Genomic DNA, 23,935 nt, shown 5'->3' on the forward strand with positions numbered 1-23,935 from the left:
TGTGTGTGTGTGGAGGGAGTGGGGAGGCAGGTGCCCCTGCAGTGTGTTTGGATGCTCTTTGAATAGACATGATTTTTAATCTTCACTAGGGGGTATTTAAAAGTATCTCGATTCCTAGTTTTAGTTAATTATATTTTAATGAAAGTGTCACTCATATTCACATCACATCTGTAGTATTAGGTTAAGATAATTAGATTTTCAAATGAGAAGTGATTGCTTTTCCTCCCTTGCAAGAGAAGATTTCTGGGAGATTCCTATTTATAATAGTACCTATACATTATTGCTTATAGTCAATACCATCTTTTCTTTTCATATCAAGCAGTTTCTCTGATAATCCTAAAGACAAACATAACCCCTCTTTTTCTGCTTCCATGGGGAGAAGGCAGGTAGTTGGGCTAGGATAGCTTTTGCTTTGCTAAATCTGTTTACTGTTGCTATTACACACTAAAAATACTGTTTGCTGTTATAAACTTAGTTTTGTTGAGCTGTTCGACCAGTTACACCAGGGAGATTAAACTGCCATGTGTGTATGCAATAATGCATATGTCTTATGTGTATACATGAGCTATAGATACTAGAGATATATAATGTCACTATGTACTGTGTGTGTGTGTGTGTGTGTGTGTGTGTAAATAAATCCTCAATAATATGTAAATGATTCTCTATGGCTATAAGAGTAGAAATTTCCGATCTCAGACTCACTCCCTTTCCATACAGAGGCACATTCCACATTCATTATCCCAGGCATATTTTCTTCCTTTAAAAAAAAAAAAAAAAAAAAAAAAGGAAGGGGGGGGGAGAAGAGAGAGAAAGAAAGAACTTCCCTGGTGGGAGGAATAATTAATTTGCACCCATATCTTTTCACATTCCTGAGCAGTTAAGAACAGCAAATCTTCTTTCCTTCCTCTCTGCCTCTTCTTTCTCTCTTTCTCTCTCTAATTTTCCCCAGCCATCTATTTGTGTGTCTGTGTGTGTGTGTCTGTGTTACTAATGAAGTTTGCAGACTTGTGTTTGTGTCCATGAGCTGCTTCCCTACTGCCCGTTCTGCTTTGGGGCCAGTGGTGTGGCTCTCGCAGCCCCTACGAGCCCCCAGCAGCAGCGGCAGTAAGTCCGGGCTGCGCGTCATTTGCAGTCTGGAGAATGTTGATCACCTCACTAATTACACCTCTCTCTTCTCTCTTTCTCTCTTCCCCCCCCCCCCCTCTGCTCTCTCTCTCTCTCATTCCCAGAGTGCATATCGGGAATAGACACACAAAGACATGCGCACTCAACTTAATCAGCCATTTTTTTAAACAGGGCTAAAACGATAATAATTAGCAGAATAAAGACATATCGGATTTTCATTTCCTTTCCTCCTTTTCCCAACCCCTTCACAACCAAACAGCGAGACCGCGGTCGCCACATGCTTTAACAACTCCCGGACCCCAAAGGACCGCTCCATGCCCCCCACTTCTTGCTCAATCATTTTTATTTTCACCCAATAAAGTTGGAGGATTATTTTTTTTTATTTTTAATGAACCTTCTGTCGTTTACTTGGATGTGATCAGCTGTTAACTAAATAGAGCAAAACAAAACAGAGAGGCGAAGATCCAGTAAGAACTGCGAGGGGAAATGGAAAGTAAGTTTTTTCTTTAACTTTTATTGAGTAGTTTGTGTTAAATTTAGGTCGAGTATCGATTATCTTTCCAGGCTGATCTTGCACAATCTTTGATATTTCGCTCTCGCTCTCCCTCTCTGCCTGCCTCTTTCTCTCCCTCTCTCTCCCTCTCACTCTCTCTCCCTCTCTCTCGCACACACACATACACACACTCCCATCCCCAGATCCTCTTTATCTCTCCCTTTCTCACCCCCCTTTTCTGCCTCTTTCCCCATTTTTAGGTACCGCTTTAGGGAAGGAGGGGTTCATTCACTCTCCTCTCTCTTTTAAATTCCGGGAGGGTGGGGTGGGGGTGTCCGCTTTTTCAGGCTGTAACTTTTGGATTAAGTGAAGGATCTTAAAGGTTTGGCAGAAGAGATTCTTTTTGGTGCTTTTTTTTTAAAAAAAAATCGAGCTGGGAAATGGTCTTATTTGGAACCGTGGCACGGCTGTCAAAAGTCTTTGCCTATCCATTCTCTTTCTCTCCCCACCCCCTCCACCCCTTTAACCCCAGATTCCGGAGCGTGATGCCTCTGGGGAAAGTTTGGGGTGCCTTTGGGGGTCAGAGATTCGTCTTTGGTTTTGGATGTAAGGGGTGCGAGTGCCAGTGGGACTGAGCCCCCACCCCCGGTCTGTGTCTCTGTGTGTGTGTGCGTGCGCGCGCGATTTAGATGTGGGGTGCTGCGTTTTGCAGCAGCCGGGCAGGGCTAGTGCCGTCGCTGGCAGCCGGAGGAGAGGTAGAGAGGAGCCCGTTAGAGAAGCGTGCTGCTCGCTTTCCCTGTTGTGTCCGTTTCTAGCGTGCTGCGCCCTGCCCATAGCCGGGCTGCCTGCCTCGCTCCCTCGGTCGCCGGAGGTGCTGTTCTAGCCGCTGCTTGCCGGGGCTGGGGAAGCTATGACCATCGCTTCCCTTTGTGAAAAGGCAGCAGGCTCCTTCCCTCCCCAAGCTCCGACCCTCCCCGCGTTGGGCTCCGGCGTTGTTTTAATCGGACTCTTGCCAAGATTTTCTTTTCTGTTTTCTCCCCTTTTTAAAATCGTGTCTCTCTCTCCCCCCCCCCCCCTTCCTTCCGTGCGGGCTGTGAGATAAGTACGCTACTCGTTTCCAATGCAGCGGCTCTGGGTCTGCTCCGGTCTCCTCGAGTGCATCCCTTAGCACGGCGGCTAATGGCAGGCGCGTCTCTGCTTCCCCCTCCTGCCTTTGCAACCTTACAATCGTCTGTAAACATGGGGAGCGGAAACTTTGCCCCACCGATGCCAGCTTACGGCTGCTGCCCCCCAACCTACCCACCCTGCCCTCCTGCGCCCCAACCCTGCCCTTCACCCCCCAAAAAACACACGCTTATGTATTTCTTTTGTTACCTGCCAGCCGGAGGGGGAGGGGGGTCTCGATCTCATCGGCTGCTCGGGGCACTGGGCCCAGCCGAGAGAGGAGGCTCAGCAAGCCGGGTTCAGCCTCCGCGCCGTCCGGAGGAGGCTTTTTCGCTCCCATTCAATAACACACACCCTCCTCCTCCTCCTCCTCCTGTTCTCCTCCTCCTCCTCCTCTTCTTCCACCTTAGGTACCAAGGCATACATCGCAAACATAACACCCCCTTCCACCCTCCCCACCACCAAAAAAAAATAATAAAAAAAATGCGCCTCTCAACCCAAAGACAACTTGCCAGGCTGAAGATGGTGGATTTACATTGAGCCAGACCCAGCCAGGGTCACCCAGGAAGTCTGACTATCCCTCTATCTGACAGTTGCATTTCCTCTCCTCCATTCTGATCGCCTTTTTCATATTATTATTAACCCTGTTCCATTTTTAATCAAGGATCAGGTAGCTGGCAAAGGAGAGGGAGAGGGACAGAGAGACAGAGGAGAAAAAAGAGAGGGTTGATGATGTTGAAGGTGGATAAATATCTCTTATATTTATATTTGAAATTGTGATTCCCCTTTGGAAGGATTTCCAGTGGCTCGATCCTTAGGAGCAGTGGTTGAAGAGCAGATTGTAGTTTATTTTCTCTTTGAGAGTTTGGTGGATGTCTAAGTGGATGGATGGAAGGAAGAGGTAGTGAGCAGCAGCCTTGGAAGCCCTGCCTGTTGGTTAGATTGAGGCAGAGACTTGGCTGCGATTGGGACACCACTGTGACATGGGCATCGATCGCTTCCATTGAGAGCAATGCAAAAACACAGTCTGGGTATGTAACACTCTCAGTGCCATCAACCCTTGTTTTACTTTCTATTTACTGACAAAACTGACAGAACAAAGCTAGTGAAAAGGGACTTTGTTTTTTAAAGACTAGATAGAAAAGAGGGGGCAATGGAAAATTCTTAAAATAAACAGGGCTGGAGGGTTGGAGGAAAAAAGGAAAAAAATCTTTTAAATATTATTGTTCCATTTCCTATTCCACTTGCTACTTGGAAGGAGTTTCCTTTTCTTCTCTGTGATAGGATCCTAGAAAGACAGAATACAACTGGAATAATAATAATAATAATAATAATAAGTGAGGAATATCAGGCAGTTTCAGGCAGCAGGAAGGTACACCAAAATGAAAGATGGCTAGCCAGCTGTTTTAACCTCTTGCACCTGGCTTGAGTGCTGGGGCTCACTCGGATTATTCATTGAGCCTGGCTGAATATTCATACTGTAGGTTCTACACACTGTGGCTGTAGCATCCTACAGGCATTGCCTTGGGCTTTGAAGGGTTTCTGCTCTGTAAACATGTATTCAGTTGTTTTCCTTCTTATGGAAATGAACATATAAGGTCAATTAAATAGAAGGAAATAGTCATAAATCTTCAAAAGTGAAATCTACCCAAAGAACAAAGAAAGGTCAGGCAAACCTATCTGTATAAGTCCCCATAGTAGTAGTGGTAGTACCTGCTTGGTAGGTTTAGGAGTGATATTAGGTTGTTTTCTAAAATGCATTTGGTAAGGAATAGATATGTATCCCTTGTATCTTTCACAGCAGATGTGAGGTTGTGTTTCTAAACTAAAATATTTTATTGTTCGCCAGGAGAGACCATGTAAAGAAGTGCTGAGAAAATCACTGTTTAATATTGCAGAATTTACTGCTTCCATTCTGACCATGAGCCTAAATTTACACAATGAAATTTGATTATCTCTAATAACAGTATTAGATCCTGCACTGGATGGATGAGAATTGAGGTGGTTTTGTTGATTGCAAGGGTTTAATGTTGCATTTCAGAATCTGATGTGGTTTAGCCTTCCTTCCATTAACTGGAAAACCCCTGAGGTTTTACAATTATTTCTTAAAGATAATACATTTAAGATTGCATTGGTAGGCTGGAGAAAAGTCATATAGGCAAGAAGGGAAGCCCTTAATAACTCTTGAGATTCAGACATGTTCAGCAGTTAGATTGGCTCTGACTTCACCAAGGGTCGACAATGTGTCATTTCCATGAAGCCAAATTGCCCTCTGCCTATATGATATTAATGTGCAAATCAATATTTCAGGGATTAAATTTCCCTTCTTCATTTTTTATGGTTTCTACCTCAATAAGTCTCAAGTCTATTAGAAGAGGCTGGATGATTTAAAATCTTTCACTGCAGAATGGCTTGTTGTAGCCTTGTTTCACAGACCATTTTTGGATTTTCACTCTAAAAGACGAAAGGCATTGCAAAGAAGTTGATAGTCAATATAGGGGCATGCGCAATACTATAAAGCCTTTCTCAATTTAGAGATAAAAAGGTATTGAATATATACATTTATATGATATACATTGTAGTGCTTTAAAAATATTGTGTTAATCAATTATTGATTTATTTTGAAATCAATTGAGGCTCCTTTCTTGTTAGTGATTTGTTAACATTCTTATGCATATATAAAATTCCCAATAATAGCTTGCTTGGATTATTTTACAGTGAGTATTCTTTAGATCTTTTAAAAATAGAATATCGAAAAATAAGCTTTTCAAGCTAATTAACAAAAATGATATAAAAAGTCTGCTATTTAGCATGAGTGATGTTAGTTGCATTGTATTAATTAAGCAAAGGGACGTTTTACTGAGATTTTAGACTTAAAGTGGATGTGCATTCATGGTGTTGTTTTTTTAAGAGTGGTCTTTTGAATATTCATGAATAGTTAAAAATGGAAAGAGATCAAGGAGGAAAACATAGATAGCAGAAAATTTAGGTCACGTACAAGGTTGCGACTTTATCATATTTTGGGAAGGCCCTATTCTCTATCAATTTGATGGTGTTTTATAGGCTTAGACCACCTGGACCAAGTTCCGCACAGCTGCATGGATTTTGTATGTGATTGAACATTTTTTCCATTCAGTGTGAAATGTTCCTTCCTAAAACTGTACACCAGATTCACTTAATTTAGTCTGCTAAAAGAAATGCACATAAAAAAGGACAAAGACTCTTTAATTTCTGCAAACTATTTGTTTGCCTTCAAGATTCCTGTCTGTTTGGGTTTGAAAAGTCATGTTTATTGACCAGATAATTCTGAGGTGTGACATTAAAATAATACATGATTTGGGGGGTCTGTGCTGATTCCTGCTCTTCTGCTTGCCTGTCAAAACACGGTTAATCTATTCTTATTTACAATTAATCTCAATAAAATTAATCTTAACTGTGCATTAGTCAGTGGCTTAAAATATCTAATTATATTCAATTAACTGCTGTCATAGTAATTAACACTGCTTAATTGCTTCAGCATATATTTATGTAAAGCTCATTAGTTCCTGGCTGCTCTTTTTTTCCTCTCATCGTTCCCTTTTTATTGCTGTCACAGCACTGACATCAAATCCAGCCCTAGCTTGTGTGTGACAATTTTGAACTTTCAAGATATGGCAGTGACAATAAATGAATCTGTAGCACTTTATTTAGCCTAATGTTGAGTGTTTTCATACCCTTTTTAAAAAGTAGCAGTGCCGGGGTTTTAGAGAGCCCCCTCTCGTAGCATTTCTGAAAATATTTTCTAGCTTTGTTGATGGGAATATGAGAAGTCAGGTTAAGCTTTGTATTTAAAAATGAAGAGTTTTTCCTTCATCTGCCTTGGGGCTGTACCCACAAGGCAGAGCTTCCCTATTCCCAAATAACTCAAAGGGTTAAAAACTTGGCCAAGGTTCAATTGAGAAGTGCCCAGGGAAAGTGCATGTGAATATGTACAGGTTTCATGTAATTAGTGCTTAATTATATTAACATATGCAAATTGTCAACTTAGGAGCTTGTTGAACTGGCAAAGATCAGTCTGGTACAATTGCTGTATTATTCTGAGACAATAATGGATTTCAAGTTGGATTGTGGAAACACATAACTAGCTATCTAATTTAACTCATACCATGGTGAAATTTCATTAGTCTCCATGGAGACTGGTTTAATTGTGCTGACTAATGTTCTGGGCTGCAGAATGTCCTAAAAAGAAAGCGTTGTTTGCCTAATCCACCTTACAATGACACTTGTTTGTACATGTTTCCTTTGTGTGACAATTTGCATATGCAAATAAATAGTTTCTCAGCCCCCATTTGTCATGGCTGTTCATTACCCATGAAGAGGACATTGTTACTAGGCTGTTACTGAGTCTCCCAAGACAGGATAGTGTCAACCAGTCCAGCCACATTCTTTCATAATTTGTTTCTGATTAATAGACCAGAGTGAGGCTCATTCTATTCAGGCCTCTGCAAAGGGAAGGTCAGTTCTGTCACTGAAAGGAGTTTCCGCAGCAACTGAAGCCCCCCCCCCTCTCCTTTTCTTCTTTGGCTTAACAGAATCATATTTAAAATAATGTATTCTTGCTCTAAGGAAAATGTCCTCTAATAATCTCTAGTTTCCTATAGCAAAAGATAGAAAAACAAAAGAGATTCGGGTTTTGGAATATTAATCCTGTTTTTGACAGAAAGGTAAACTGATATAATTGCTTTTCAGTGGAAGGAATGGGGGTTTATACAAGTGTGAAAGCATCGGAAAGGATTAGCATTTTTTTGCATAATGAAAAGCTCTGCTGAATAGAGCACTGAATGCTTGACTGAATGACTAAGATGAAAGGAAGACGAAAATGCAAGCTTCTCTTTCTTTATGCCTCTGCTCAGCTCTCCCTAAAGTTATGTTTGTCCAAGACTTGAGAAAACAAGCAGAAGCTCAGATTTCAGCAACTTTATAAGATGCCTTGAATTTCCATCATCATGCTGATGAATATGTATGATAATGTGCAGCTAGAAGATGATAGACACAGGTTTGTATGTAGCAGAAACATTACAGGATAATCAAATATTGACTATTGGGTATCTAGTTTTCTCAGTGCTTACTTGTGGGGAGGGGGCAAAGGTGAAAAATTATTTTAAAAATCAGTGGAATGTGTACATCAAGGAGGCAATAATGAGTTAAGTTTATTGAACCTGCAATTTATAGGTATGGTTTTAGCTGTTTTAATTGGTGCTGTTTTTTGTTGTAGAAAAGAAATAGATGTTGAATGTATGTGAACTGTATAATGGTGTGGTATCTATTTCAGGGTACAAAATAGTAATTGTATCAATTTGAGCCTATTGATAGATTAAATAAAATCAGATAGAATAAAACTTTTTACATCTAAATTTCTTAGTGTGCTTTAGTATTTGTTTTTTGATATGTTTACATAGTTGACAATAGGGTCGTAAGTCATGTCACTAAAGACCTAGTCCCTTCTCCTATCAAAGGCAGTGATAAAATATCTATTGACTTAAATGGGACCAGAAGGAGGCCTAAAGCTATGACTGTAATTGGTTAGCTGTTGACAATGTGATCTGTGCTTCTAATTACATGCTCTCAACAGTAACTGAGGCAGTTAAAATACACTTACAGTACAATTCTATTTATGTCTACTCAGAAGTAAGCACCATTGAGTAAAATGGGACTTACTTCAAGGTAAGTCTGTAAAGGATTGCAACCTAACAATTCAATCCTATGCATGTCTACTCAGACGTAAGTCTCATTGAAATCAGTGGAATGTGCTCCAGGTAAGTGAGTATGGGATTGCAGCCTAAGTGTTGGTTGACTTTTAAAAACTAAGAATTAAAACAAAACCAAACACCTGTGATACATATGAAAATCAGATACAGTGTGGAGAAATAATTATTTATATGACTGCATGCTAAGTATTTTTAGTTTTTCAGGTCACAGTAACTATTTGGAATAATAATAGGGAAAATATTTTGAATCTACTATATAACAACTTGCTGTATATGTTCGATCAGAAAACTTGTGTGTGGTACAATTTTGAATACTATTTTGATGGACTAATGCATGTTACAAAATAAGTAAATATTTGTTGGCAGGTCAGTATGGAACTATAGTCAGAAAGAGGTTCGATCTAAGATGGGTCATAAAGACTGCACATTGGAGACTGTCAGAGAAATTCTTTAAGTTTGCAAATGTTGATCGCTAATTTTGTAAATATTTTAAATCCCCTTTAAAATAACAGACCTATAAATAAGATGACCATTTAAAGTAAGAGATGCTTATTGAGTACTTTGCAAAAGAAAATTGCGTTAAAATAAAAAAAAATAGTTTATATTATTAAGTAAGCAACATGTGTTCTAACTGGCAGTTTTCCAACTGGATAACAAATGGGTTAATGCTAGCTTGTATGAAGTCTACATTCTTATTGAACAGGCAGAAACCTAGGCTCCACATATACTGAGACTGAGGCTGCAATCCTATGTAGAGTAAGTTCATAGAACACAGTGAGACTTGTTTCTAAGTGCATGCAATAGATTTGGATACATGATATTCTAGAGACTGTTGTTTGACACATGTGTGTTTAAATATAAATTACTATGAAACACCAAGGTCTGAATTACCAGATTCCAAATATGTTTACTGAGAAGTTAATCTCATTGAGTTCAACAGGACTTACTTTTCTGGCTATAAGTATGCTTAGATTTGCAGTCTTAATACTGTAACAATTGAGGGGGTGTGTATGTGAGATTTAGTGGTCTGCATAAATCTAGGTCTTGCAGTTCTTATGGAATAAAATGCCTATTTCTTTTGACTATATAAAGAAGTTTAGGATATGCCCATTAACATGGATGTCTTGTATAATAAGCACATTCTGTGATTTTGTTATTCCAGTGTTCTCATAAGTCCTTTTTGTTCTTCTTACTTTAATAAGTTTGCACTCATAAAAGTTTGGAATGCTAGAGCCTGTCTAGAGGGAGATTTTATTTTTGTAAATGAGATATTAAGGAAAAGGAATTCTGTTGAGCTAAGTTTTATGAGCGAAATAAGTTTACCATTTTAAGACATACTTGCATGTATATATCCTTCTCAATGAAATTTCAGCTTTAAAGGTGATGGTATTTTATCTCTGTGGTAGATTACTTGCTTTTACTAATTTTGAGAGCTATTTAAAACTTGCCTAAAAGTTTCTGTTTTACAGATAGATATACTATATTCATGGCTGTTACATTGAACTGATTGGACTATATCAACTCCCATGAAGATCAGGTCAATAGTGCAAGAATTATAGGTTTAGACTGAAACACGTGACTATATTTAAGAGGTAATTCCCTTATCTAAGTTGAGGCCAAACTGATACAAAAAGACAGAGCAGAAGCTAGTTTTCATGGTAAAGAATGTTATATATAAATAAAAATAAAAATGCATTTTGGTTAAATATCTTGCACTTGCACTAATCGTGCCATTCAGTTTTTTGATTCAGTTCTAGCTTGAGTTAATCTGTGAAAAGGATTTCTGATTTGGTTCCTTTTCACTTCAATAAAAGTTTGGTACACCTGCCATTGTTCAGTTCTGGCTTATGTGTAGGAAAATTCAAATACTCACATTATTATGTAATTTGCATAAAGCGATAATTATCACTGCAAAGAAATTGTCTGAACTTAATAATGGGCCTGTTCAGATGACTTGTAAGCCATGGTTAGGCCACTAACCCTTTTGCAAAAATGGTTATTGAGTGTGTTTAAACCTGGTTATGTTACCACCATGGTTAGGAATGGTTCACATAGCATGCTAAGCCATAATGTTTAGCTCGAAATGCTTAACAACCATGGCTTAGCATGTTGTCTGAACAGGGTCAGTGATTACAAATATTTGGCAGAAGATCCTGTAAACTTTAAAACAGAAACATACGGAGAAGGGATAAAGATAAGGTAGAGAGAGGAAAAACTGGATCTTAACCCTGGAATATGACAGAGATGGAGCAGGATAAAATATATATGGTTAATATATTTATCTCACTCATATTATCCTCTACCATGTTTAAGGAGTCCCTTTATCCTTTGGAGTTCCTTGCCTAGGAATTTGGATGCTGTTGCACTCTGTGTTGTCTGGGACATTGCACACCTGACTACCAGAGACATAGTCCCTCCAAGATAATTGGTTTCTTAATAAACAGCCATGTATATACCAGCCTTTAGTTCAAAGGTTAGAAACAAACATTTCAACAATAGCTTTAAGATCTACAGATACTGAATGGGCAGTACAGCATGGGAGAACATTATGCAGTGTGCAAAATGTCTTCTTCTGCCTCTAGGCTGCTTATCTTCTTGGTCTTCTATTGAGGATTTCAGGCTTAAAACAGTAAGTCTCCATCCTCCCTGTAGTTTCCCAGTGGAAGCCAAAATCCACACAAATCCACCAGATAATTATTTTTATGTACTTGTGATTCATTCTAGTTGGAGTCAGTGAGTGTACCACCAGGTCATTCTTAGGTGAACCCTATTTTGAATCAGTAACCTTAGCGGTTTAGATTCTGTTTGGTTTGTAGGTAGTGGGCGTGGGTGGGTGGGGGCTTTGTCCAGTTTTAGGTTCAACCAGGCTTGGTTTGATTCTGTGTGTAATACATTAAGGGTGCAATCCTATGCATGTTTAGACAGAAATAAATCCTACAACTCCTAGTATCCCTTTTGCCAGCCGTGCTGGCTGGGGCATGCTGGGATTTGTATAGCTTATTTCTGCCTAAACATGCATAGGATTGTGCCCTAAATTAGTGCAGATATTTATTCCCCAATAGCTCATGGGGATTCTGGAAACAGATGTTTGTTATGTAGATGGCAGTGGCAGTGCATGTGTGTGTCGTAAAACAAAACACAAAATACTGTGATATTTAGGACAAAATTCATGCTTTATTTTTAATCCAAGACATACATATTTAATTCAAGTCTAAAAATGTCATAAGAAATGGGTTAAAATCAAAGGCCTACATCTCTAGCCATGAATTCAGTTCAGTTGTACTTTTGTAAACTTACTATAAGTAATAATATAATGAGAAGACCAATATAAGCCTTCTATTCAAATAACTTAAGCTTTTCTTTTCTTTCAGTAGTTTTTTTTATTGCAAAACTATCAACAAGTTACACAAGGCACTAGACATGCAAACTAAATGTGGTTTACTTTGAACCCACACCTGTACATCAGTTTTGTGCAGACTGAAATTAGAGCACAAACAACCATGTTTAGACAGAAAAAAGTCATACAACTTCTAGCATGCCCCAACTACATGTTGGGAGTTGTACGATTTTTCTGTCTAAACACGCATAGGATTGCACCCTTAAAGCTTATACTAGTCAATTTAGAATTTAAGCACCACTAAGAAGCTAGGTCCTCTAATCTAAGGGGACAAGTAACTGGGCACCTATAACTGTTTTGCAAACTGACATACCAGTGCAGGTCTAGATTACTTTTGGTAGCTTCAACAATATCCCACACTTAACTTGTGATAATTGTAGGGTTACTAACTTTTTCATTGGCTTTGGTCTTATTCCTATAAGAGAAGAGAGGCATAAGAAATTAAGCAGGTGACGTTTTTTTCCAGGTATATACAGATAAAGAGATGAAGAAAAGCTTCATCCATTTAATTTCATCATGTCTGGTTGCTATGAAAGGCACAAGGCAGGGCTAAAAAATGCTTGCAGTCCTAGACCACACTGTTATCTGCTTTAAAACTTCAAAGACAGTCTTCTCTGTTGTATTCAGTTTGAGTTCAAGATACAAAGGACCCAGAACAACAAATAAAACCAAACTTTTCTAGAGCTGTTCTGTTGATAAATCTAGGTGAAAGTGCAGAGCAACTTTCACTGTTTGATGTCTCTCCTTTCTGCTACAGCTGTCTTCATGAGGCAGTTAGGCACCATGTTTAGTCCCCTTTTTCTTATTCCATAACATAAAATAGTATAGAATAGAATTAGTAGCCCTGGTTTTTTTCAATGCATCAGCACTCTGAAGAAGATGCAGCACAACTCTAGTGTCCCTTTATTTTGAATCTTTGATCTAGCAAGACGGCTTGCAGTTTTGAAGTGAAGTTCTGATCTGCTATAGTTGAATGAACAGGTTTTGATCATGTTGTTTTAACTGTGATCTTGCTAGAGGTTTCCTGTTCAATTTCTCATTGGCCCTATTCCTTTGGTCCAGGAAATTATGGATCAAAGTGGTTGGATTGGTCAACTACTTGTACATCTAAAGAACTACTTAAGAAATAAAAAACTTGAGTGCTAAATTATGCAAGTATAATTTGAGAGTATAAACAATTTGTGTTCTAGATTCAGTTCAATAACAGAAAAATTTAAGATGTACAAAATAAAATGCAAAACATTAATTATTACATTACAACATTGAACCTTAATTTTAAAATGTAGTGTTGTCAAACACCATAAATGGGCTCAAAGCATTCTGCCCTTTTTCTTTTATGTTGCTGTGGCTTGACCTAGCCATCATATTGTGAATGAATGAATATCTTCTGACATGTTATCATTTGCCCCAACTCCTCATTTTATTATTTAAAATATCGTGTTTCAGTATGTTGAATTAGTTTTTAAATACAGGTAGGACGCTGCATTCCTAAATATACTTATCTGTGAGTAAGCCCCAATTAATCCACCTTGGTTTACAATAATAATATTTAATGGATTGTGAGAAATATTAGCATTACGGTATTTATAAGTTTGTAATTTATTGAAATGCTAAATACCATTTTTAGTATATTAGTTGCAGTGTATAGTATTTTTTACTAGCAGTATTTGGTTGTCTAAGAAAAAATGAAGATGTGCTTTTTTAATAATTGTTTGACATTTAAAGTGGGACAGTTCTGTTTCTGGGAAGGTGGCACAGAAGTTATTCAAGAGGTGAAGACTTGAGAAAAATGGGGCAAATCACTTCTTGTCTGAAATGAAGCAGGGTGCAGATTAGGATCTATTAAGATTTGCCAGGGGTTGCTGGTCCTAGAAGCCTGTTTAAGTGCTCACTGTCAACAGGAAAATCACAAGCGGCACTTAAAGTGGCTCACCTCTGATTTATTCATAAACCTCACATGAGCACTTGGCTTTGTTCTTGCTCTAGTAAGGGGAACTGATTCCAATAAGAACAGGAATAAAGAGCTCCTTGCATGGTCCAGAAGTGAATAGCACTTTACCTCAAAGCATGACCTCCATTCCCAAGATCTGTTGTTTACAGTTGATTCTGCTTCTATGTTTATTCTCAGATGAATCGCTAGGAAAAGTTACAACAAATAATATACACTGCAAAGCTTCTAGATTCAATGACAACTGTGTAACTGGAACTTAGGTTCTTCCGCCTTTATGGAAAGATTGCCCTGTTCATACTGAACCCAGTGATTTTCTTTCAAGATAGTTTAAGTTTAGTGCTGTTATTGCAGATTAAAGGGATGAACTCATTTCATTAACATTGAAGTGAAACATTTTACTTGTTCAAAATGCACATGCAAGTTAACTTATACTGCAAAAGATAGCTGGTGTCATTCTGAGAGACAGAAATTGGTTTCCTAATTTATTAGGCATGTTTGATTGCTTCACTTTATTTATGTTTCTCAAAAAAGGGTACACTAGTGCTAGCAATTCACCATGGGGGAGGGGACCTTTAGAAGACTTTCAAATGGCATGTTTGCACTAGGGCAGAGGTTGAGTACAGTTACTTAAGTCCCTTGAGAAACATTTAGTTAATGGTAGTCATGTTCTGATCCTGTCCAAATCTGCCCTTTTCTTATTTAGTGAAGTTTATTTGTGGTTACTTAAGGTTTAGATGCTTTAAATGGACTTGCATTTTCACAACAAATTAAACAAAAGAAGAATCATACTGGAAGATAGTGATGAGAGTTAATGATATGTCTTTAGATAAAGCAGTACTTGTGTGCAATCTGATCACAGCTATCAGCTCATTTGTCATGGCTGAAGTGAAAATGTCAGGACCAATGAGCGTATGAGTGCTGAAGGGGGCGAAAGGGCTTTTGGAGACACTTTTGTGCTGGGAGTGGGCCATAGCTTAAATGCAGCTCTAGGGAAATACTTGGATTAGCTAACTCTGTGCACAAATCCCTAACATAACAGAATTAGTTGGGAAAATGAAGTTTGTTGGGGGGCGGGGGGGGGGGTGAGGAACCACTTCTGTCACACAGCCCTAGGCTGCGTCCCAATAACTAAAATAGTGAGGCATTGTATTAACTAAATTTAGTGATGCAAATTTACACGTGTTCCAGTAAAAATGATCTGATATACTACATCAGAGCCTGTTTTTAATATAGTTGAGATCTGTTTTGGTTGACTTAATAGTAATGTTAAAAAACATAGCATCTTTGACATTTTGAGAAATTGCATCTTATTGAATTTTCAGCATTCAGTTGGGAGTTAGTTATATGTGTACATCTGTGGGAGGTAATGTAACAAAGACTCATTAGAGCTGAATGGAACTTAGCATTCTTACTTCATATGGATGTGTGTTTTTTCTCTCTGAATTTTTAATTCACAGTATCTAAACATTACCGTATCATAGCTCCTTGTCTTTATATTGGAAACCAACTTTCATCTGGCCCCAGTGAAGCTTAGACTCCTTTCCAATGCAGCTCAGAGACTGGCCACCTTAAGGCTGGTTTGTATGTTATAAAGAAGCAGCAGGGGAGATCCACACTGCTTCCCATGTCATAATAGAAGCAAGGAAAGAAGAAGCATAAGTCACTTGTGCTTCCTTTTTTGCCACTTATTTGTAAAATATGAAGCAGCTCTCAGTACCCACACTTGCTCTATTTATGTCTGAGGACTCCTAGCTAACATGAATTTTGTGGCCCACATAATGATTCCTAGGTAAGGAGACAGTTCAGATAGTGATCGTTTGAAAGAATACAGTGGCAGTGTCCTGGAGCCATGCTTTTTTGTTTCACATTAAGAAACAAAATAGCTGCATTCAGTAATTCTGAGCATGCAGCTATTTTGGTTGTAAGTGTATTTTCTTACAAGTGTAAGCATACTGGCAGTAATCTGGGGTTGCAGAATTTGTCCCTTGTGTGGTGGTTGAGCACATAGGAGCCCTGCTGGGGGGAAAGGGTGACAACCCTGCTGTAAAGATAGAATGATGAAATGTCTTTTGTGTTTTTTCAAATAGGTAGTCTGTTAAACATCTGTGACTATTGAGCACTTCTGCTTACTACATATGTTATATGGGTTGAATTGTCAGAATTTCAGTCTAAACAGCACTAGGTTTCATCATGTGAGGCTGGCCTTCATTCATGTCAAGCCTATTACTAAATTGTTTGGAATGGTTATCCCCCACCCTCACCCCCCCCACCCCCCGCTGCATTATACAGGGCATGCAGAGGAATGGTCTTTGCTGACTGTTTGGGTTTGGACAGAGAATATTTGGCCCTTTATTCATCCTGTCACAATGTGGTTCTTAGCAATTGTTAGGTGTAGAGCTACCTGAACTTTATAAAACTCAAGGCTTCTCCACTAAGTGGCTTTAATTGTAGCATAGGCCATGGAAAATAATGTTAATGTTTTATTTAGTTATTTAAAATGGTTACAACCAAATTTTCAAAGTGGCTTCCAACCACCAATAAAGTAGTAAGACTGTTGGGATTCTTTCATAAGAACATAAGATGAGTCTTGCTGGATCAGGGCAAAGGCCCATCTTGTCTAGCATTGTATTCCCATGGTAGCTAACCAGATGCCTGTGGGAAGTCCAGAAGCAAGACATGAATCTAGCACCATTCAGCTTCATTGGATGACCCTGGATTCTAATATTAAGAGAGACCAAGAAAAATTCCTCTTATCTACTTTTTACATACCATGCATAAGTGTATGTCTCTATCATGTTACTTCTCACTCACAGTTAAAAAGCCCCCTAAATATTGTAGGGGAATTGTTTCAGGCCTGTGATCATTTTGGTTGCTCTTTTCTGCACTTTCTCCAGGTCTACAATATCCTTTTGAGGTACAATGGCCAGAACTGTACACAGTGTTCAAAGTGTGGTTGCACCGTAGATTTGCATAAAGCCAATACAGTTTTGCTAATTTTATTTTGTGTGCCTTTCCTAATTTCCAACATGGAATTTGCCTTTTCACAGCTGCTGTACTCTAGGTCAACATTTACATTGACCTAACCGCCAAGATCCTTTTCCTGTCTGGTCAGTAACCACCCACTCAGACCCCAGTAGTTACATGTGAAGTTACAATTTATTTATTTTTGCCACAATGTACATCACTTTATACTTGCTTACATTGACACACATTTGCCATTTTAAACTCATTCTCTCAGTTTGGAGAGATCCTTTTGTGTTAAGAGCCCTAAATAATTTGGTATCATTCACAAACCTGGCCACCTCACTGCTGCCCTCCAACTCCAGATAATTTAAAAGCACTGGTCTCAATTCAAATCCTTGGGGGACCCCACTTTTTACATCTGTCCATTTATTCCTACTCTTTGCTTCTTTTTCTTTAACCACTTACCAGTCCACAAGAGAACTTCTCTTCTTATCCTGTGACTGCTAAGTTTGCTCAGGAGACTTTGATGAAGTATTTTGTCAAAAGCCTTTTGAAAGTCCAAGTAAACAATATCTTCTGGATCACCCCTATACACATACCCCTCTAGAAATTATTATACGTACTTGTTGACACTCTCAAAGAACTCTAAAAGATTAGTGAGGCAAGACTTTTCAGAAGCTATCTTGATTCTTCTTTAACAAGACTTGCCCTTCTATATGATTGATAATTTATCTTTATCTTAGCTGAGGGGCCATAGCTCAGTAGCAGAGCACATGCTTTGCATGCAGAAGGTCCCTGGTCACAAACCCAATAGGACTGCACAGTAAGTAATAGTAATTTCAGTTGTAGATATACACATTTTAACTGGCTTGTTTGTGACCATAGTCTATATAGTTCTATATTATATAGGTCCCTGCATTAGGAAGGGATTATTTTAGCTCTTAGGAATATTGAGAATATGCTTTCTAAATAGTGGAATATCAAATCTGAAATAATGGCTTTGTCTTGAAGGAAAAGAAATTCTTTTGTATTATTCTGCAGTCTTTATTTACTCTTTGTCCAGATCAGGTGTTGCGGCTCACTGGTAAAGCACATAGGTTGCCTGAAGAAAGTCACGGGCCACGTCTACATAGTGTTCCGAAGGTGCCCCGAAGCCCCTTGAGGGCGCCCCGAAAACGCTCGTGTAGTACGTACCTTAATCGTCCCCAGAAGAGGCGGAGGAGGAGGCATGCTTCGGCAGCGCAGACTGCGGGCGGGCTGCTCCAGGCTCCGTTTCCCTTTAGCCAGCAGGCCCTGCGAGAGCTCCCAGCAGCGGGGCTGGGTCATGGGAGGGAAGAGAGCGGACGGGCAAGGAAAGGGGCGGCGGTGGCGGCCCCTGCGCGGTCCCGGGGGCGTGGGAGGCGTCCTCCCCTTTCCTCGCCCGTCCACTCTCTTCCCTCCCACGACCCAGCCCCGCTGCTGGGAGCTCTCGCAGGGCCTGCTGGCTAAAGGGAAACGGAGCCTGGAGCAGCCCGCCCGCAGTCTGCGCTGCCGAAGGACGCCTCCTCCTCCGCCTCTTCTGGGGACGATTAAGGTACGTACTACACGAGCGTTTTCGGGGCGCCCTCAAGGGGCTTCGGGGCGCCTTCGGAACGCTGTGTAGATGTCCCTCCAGATTCAATTCTTGGCATCTCCAGGAAGGGCTGGAAATTTTCCTGCCTGAAACCTTGGAGAACCACTGCCAGTTAGTGTTGACAGCACTGGGCTAGATGGAACAATGGTCTTACTCAATATAAAGCAGCTTCCTATGTTCCTATCATTAATAATGATTTCCACCAGATTTGAGTGCTGCTCAGTGTTTGAGATGATTTTCTAAATTAAATATGTCAACTGTCTTGTAAATATTGCATAGATTGCACTCTTTACAAACAGAGATGGCCCTACTATTAGGCAAGAAGAGGCAGTTGCCTCAGGGGCTGGACTTTGGGTGTTATTAAAGCAAATATAGCAGAGTGGGAGAGAAACAGAGCTGACCCATAAGGCACAATCTACCAGGAAATCCTTCTATTCATTTCAATGAGGTTGCACAGAACGTCCTCGTATCCCATATTAATTACTTGGGAGAGGATGCTATTTGAATGGTCTGCCTCAGGCATTAAAATCTGTTGGAATGGCCCTATTTGCCAAAGGTATCCTCATGGTTACCAAAGACAAATGTCCTAAACTCTAGCAACTGGGATAGAGGTGGATTACATCCTGCCTTGTTTATGGTTGGAATAGTATTTGGTGTGAAAATTGGGCTTTCTAGTTTTTAAGTATATGAAGGAAATATTGGGTTTGAGAACATGTAGGATTAAAGCACATACTGACTGCATGAATTTGATAACAAATGAGCATGCAGCGGAATCTTGTAATCTGGCACAGTTGGGTCCAGGCAAGTGCAAACAGAGTTCCACTTGTGCAATGGGTCTTTCCTGCTCCCTCCTTCCCAGAGCACTTCACTGCACTCCCTGCAAATCTATTATTGCGGTCAGGGGACTGTCCTGTGTAGTATGGGATGGGATGTCAGAAGTTACAATGGAAGGAGGAAATTGACAGAACGTGAGTGTGTGTTGGGGGGCACCTTGCTCAAGAAGTTATGGTTTTCTGTTCATGCAAGACAGCTTTGGTTCCAACCAGATATAAGATCTGCTATCTTTGGGAGTAGGTTTCTTTGGTTGCATAGCTAGCAGATGCAAGTCAGTTTTGTAAAGGATTCAGACCAGTGTTCCGTCTGTACCTTCTGTGAGAGAGGACTTCAACAACTGGAAATAGAGATGCCAGGTTACCTCGCATCTGATGTAAAAATGTTGAATAAAGTTGCCACCACTGGCCTTTAAACCTCAAGCACTTCCTTGCTTGTTTATTTGTCATTTTGAAAGGCATCACTAAAGTAATTTATTTGATCTAACTAGCACTTACGTTTGTTACAACTAGTCTGTACATTTCTTCTATTTCATGAAGAGTGAATTGTTCCTTTTCAGATAACATACTTGTACACTGTGTTTTGTTGTTGTTGAATTCTATTGATTTACAGTGTTAACGTGAAATATCTGATACCTGTTTCCTGCTCTTTGAGTATTCCTAGTCAAAGGGGGCTGATTAGGTTCCCCTTCCCCACCAGACATTGAGCTGTTTTAAATGTATAATTATTGTTGCATGTCATTTGATAGCTGTACTAATTGCTGCCAACCATTGTCTGTTTGCACTTAATGCTGAAACCTGATCAACATCCTGCTTTAGTTGATGTTTGGTGGTAAACTTTAATTAACTCTTATTGCATTGAAGAAGAGCTCAGCCTCAGTGCTAACTAATCATTTACCTTCATTATGTCCTGACAGCTCCACTTGTTCCTGGTCTTAATAGATACACTACTCAGTAAATAAACCTCCAAGTCTTCATGACTTGAAGTTCTTCCACATTGATATTTTGTTGCTTAAAGTAAAAGGTGGTTGGCTAAAGAATTACTTCGGTGGGTTTTGTATGGGGCGGGGCAAACAGCCGTCTAAAATTACCTTTTTCATACCAAGTAATTTTATTTGAATAGTAACTGTAGATTTAAGATAACATTACTCCTTCAACATGGTTCCTATATACATGCATCTTTTGAATCAATACAATTAAGCCTGTCTCCTGTTGGAATTCTTGTAATTATTTTTACTGAAATACTTTTCCTGTAATGATATTGAAGTTAAGTAATCAAGTTACTGGCATATCATGTAAAATTCAACTCAAAATTGCTGGCTGCTTGATTTTAATTTGTCTGACATCAAGTTTGTTTGAAAAGGGATAATATGTAGTTAAACCAAGGAGCTTATAATTACGGCTGACATTTGTTTGTTTATAATGAAAACTAATTAAAGTTCATACATTTTAAAACACAAAAGTTAATTACTGAATTGCTCACTTCACTTATGCAGAGCAGTCAAATTAACTTGCTCTGGAAAAAAATGACAAGAGGCTCTGCATAATAAAAACAAATGTCCCAGCTGATTTTTCCCTATCCAAACAAAATTTGCCACTAGATTATTCTAGAACTATGGATGGCTTAGTAATAGTTAAGCTGTATTTAACACACTATTCTATTGACAAGCTTGATGTTTAATATGAAATCATATTGAATGCCGCAGTCCAGTGCACAGCTGCATATGTTAAGTTCTACTGAAACCTATGCAACTGAATTCAACTCCCATTCATTTCCAGAGATTTCACAAGAGCAATTCCTTGTGGACTGTGCCTTAACAGTGCAGCAATCATAAGGGGTTTTGCAACTTTTATTTTGTACACTCTTCTGTATTGTATTTGAAGGCCTAGTGTGTATTCTACTGCATTAGGTTCTTTTCATAGTTATCTAGTGTTGCAATGTTGCTAATTAAGCAAGAATGGCAATGGATTAAAATATTGACTTGCTGGTTACTTCCAAGAGAAAAATACAGTGGCTCAGTTCAGACAACACATTAGTCAACACAATGTGAAAACTCCACACAATGTTTGAGTTTTTAAGGGGTATTCCCCACAACAACATATTCTAATTCCACCGTTGTGTGACTGTGGGCTACTGTGGGATTGAGTAAAATCCATCACAATGTTTGATTGACATTTCTTCTGCCCTCTGTCCACCCCTGGTCTTCCTGAGGGTATCCCATCAGCCATTGGTTTTTTTTTTTTGTTTTTTTTTTTGTTTTTTTGCAGCAATCCCGGCAGCTCTCCTAGAGCGGTACTCACTCCTTTCACCGCTCTTGCCAGGGAAGTCTGAAGCCAGTGGGAAAAGTCAACTCAGCGCAATGGAAAACTTCATGGAACCCACCACACAGCGCAACGGTTATGCAGGAACTCTCCTCTGCACAGCGTGGATATTCTGCAAGGGGTGTTTCCCCCAAAAAATCCACTGTTGCATGGAGTTTTCCCGCCAGACAACACATTTCTCAACGGTGGTGTAAAAACTCCACCGTGGAGTTCTAAAACCACCATTGAGAAATGTGTTGTCTGAATTAAACCAGTGTGTTGGATCCAGATTTAGCCATGTATAGAATAGCCTCATTGAAATCAATGGGTCTGCTCTAAATTTGATTTAAGTCTGAATCCAACCAATTTTTTAAAGACTGCACTAAATGCTTTAAAAAGTAATTCCTCTTCTCTTTCTTGGGTGGATATCAGACAGTTTCTGCACCTGCCTTTCCCCCCAGGATCTTCCGGGATCATCCCTGTGCATGCAAATAACACACAGGGGATCCTGGGAGCAGGTAGGGACGATCCCTCCATTTTCTTGGGATAATCCTTAGGTGTAGAAAGGGCCTTAGCTAATTTAATCTGTGTGCCAAATGCTATCTGCTAGTATAGTTTTGAATAACATTTTGTGATATTAAAAAATATATGATCCTATTGCAAAATATATTCTTTCCAAACATCTTGTGCCTCACATTGGCTTGGCATAGACAGGAAAGCATTGCTGTTACTACTTTTAACTTTATTAGTTATTTGCTTGCTATGTGTAGCATCCAATGTTAGTTCTACATAGAGTAGACCCATTGAAATGAATGAGATTTATGTTAAAATCCCACTTATTCCATTGGATCTACTTTATGTAGGATCAACATTGGATACTACCCTTTGCTCCTAAACACATTTATTCAGAAGCAAGTCTCACTAAATTAAATGGGACTCTTATCTTGGTAGGTATGCGTAGGATAGGAGATTTGTTAATTTAAATGGCAAATGAAAGCAACATATCTTTTTAAACATTCTTGTTCTGCTTAATTTACTTTTCAGGCTTTAAGCCTTCAGCCATATGCACAGTGACTTGAGAGCAAGTCCCACTGAAGTCAGTGGCATTTACTTCTGAGTAAATGTAGATAGGATTGCACTGCACAATATACAACCTACACTAATATTGGTTGGAATCAAAGAAATTAAAATGGGGTTATTGATATTTGAATAAACAGAGTAAATATGACTAATACGTTTCTCGAATGATATATGCAGTGGGTTTAAAAGGGAATAAATAAGTCCTAATGGGTCCTGTTGTGGTTTTGGGTTGGGTAGTATTAACTTGCACTTTCAAATCTAGAGATTTTGGGGTGAAAAGCGAAACCACGGAGCTCTTTGCAGAACATGCTTGTAAAAATGACCATAATTTACATAACCTTTCATAGAGTATGTTGTGTGTATTACAATAAAGGACTTGATTGAGTTATAGATTATTTGATTTATATATACTTATTTAGCAAAGAAAAAATCATCATTATAACGCTAATCCTAATTTGCATAGATAAGACAAAGGATAGGGATTACTGTTTAAAGTTTACTAGGTCACTGCTGTTCAGATGCACCTTTGTTTAAAAGAAAAAATGGAGGGGGGTTGTTTGCTATCTATCCAGTGTTTTCATAACTCCAGATATTTTGCTGTTAGTTCAGCAATTAGAATTTCGTTGTAAGCAAATCCTGGTGCCAGGGCATCTGCTTAAGCAACAGAAGAAAGAGGTATTGCCAGTTGTTAGTCTCTTGTTCTGGGTTGATAGTGTGAAATATTTGTGATTAAGCCACACAATTTTAACGCTTAGCCAACATACCAAAAGTGTTTGCAAGTGTAGTATAAGAAATTAGGCCTGTTTGATATGTTTCTGAAGATTGATCAGGCTTACTCTACGGTAGCCTGATTAGTGGTGGATTCCTCATCCTGCCCCAAAGGGAGAGCAGTTGCACTGGAAAATATGGGAGAAAATGCAAAAGACTAAAGCAATAGTGTTTCAATCTTATAATTAAATTAAAAATCCCAAAGCCTGTTATCTTGCTGTCATGTATGCTCTCCCACTGATTCTTCAGTATATAAAACAAAGAAACTATCAACTTGAAGAGGAGGAAGAGCTCATCCGTCACATAAGATTTCATTATAATAATAATATTTAAAATATCTGAAAAGATAGCCTTTGAGGATGATAAAGGAGAAAGAGATGAAACAATATAGTGATAGAACAGCCAGTCAAGTATGCCGTTTGCAAACTTTTCTAGTTTTCCCTTTAAAGTGCTGTTTTAAGTGCACAGTATATTTGGTTACATCCTTTTATTCAAACTTAATT

At 39.0% G+C, this 23,935-nt stretch overlaps 1 protein-coding gene across 6 annotated transcripts in view; it reads left to right on the plus strand.

Moving 5' to 3' along the window:
* The first annotated feature begins 1,259 nt into the window (after positions 1-1,259).
* ZFHX4 (zinc finger homeobox 4) overlaps positions 1,260-23,935 on the plus strand; it is a 207,507-nt gene continuing 184,831 nt past the window's right edge. For all 6 annotated transcript variants that reach the window (XM_063130863.1, XM_063130869.1, XM_063130864.1 and 3 more), the window contains exon 1: positions 1,260-1,618. The gene's annotated coding sequence lies outside the window, so the exon portion shown is untranslated. The remainder of the gene's footprint in view (positions 1,619-23,935) is intronic.

Source organism: Elgaria multicarinata, chromosome 7, assembly GCF_023053635.1.
Source record: "Elgaria multicarinata webbii isolate HBS135686 ecotype San Diego chromosome 7, rElgMul1.1.pri, whole genome shotgun sequence".
Taxonomy (NCBI): domain Eukaryota; kingdom Metazoa; phylum Chordata; class Lepidosauria; order Squamata; family Anguidae; genus Elgaria; species Elgaria multicarinata.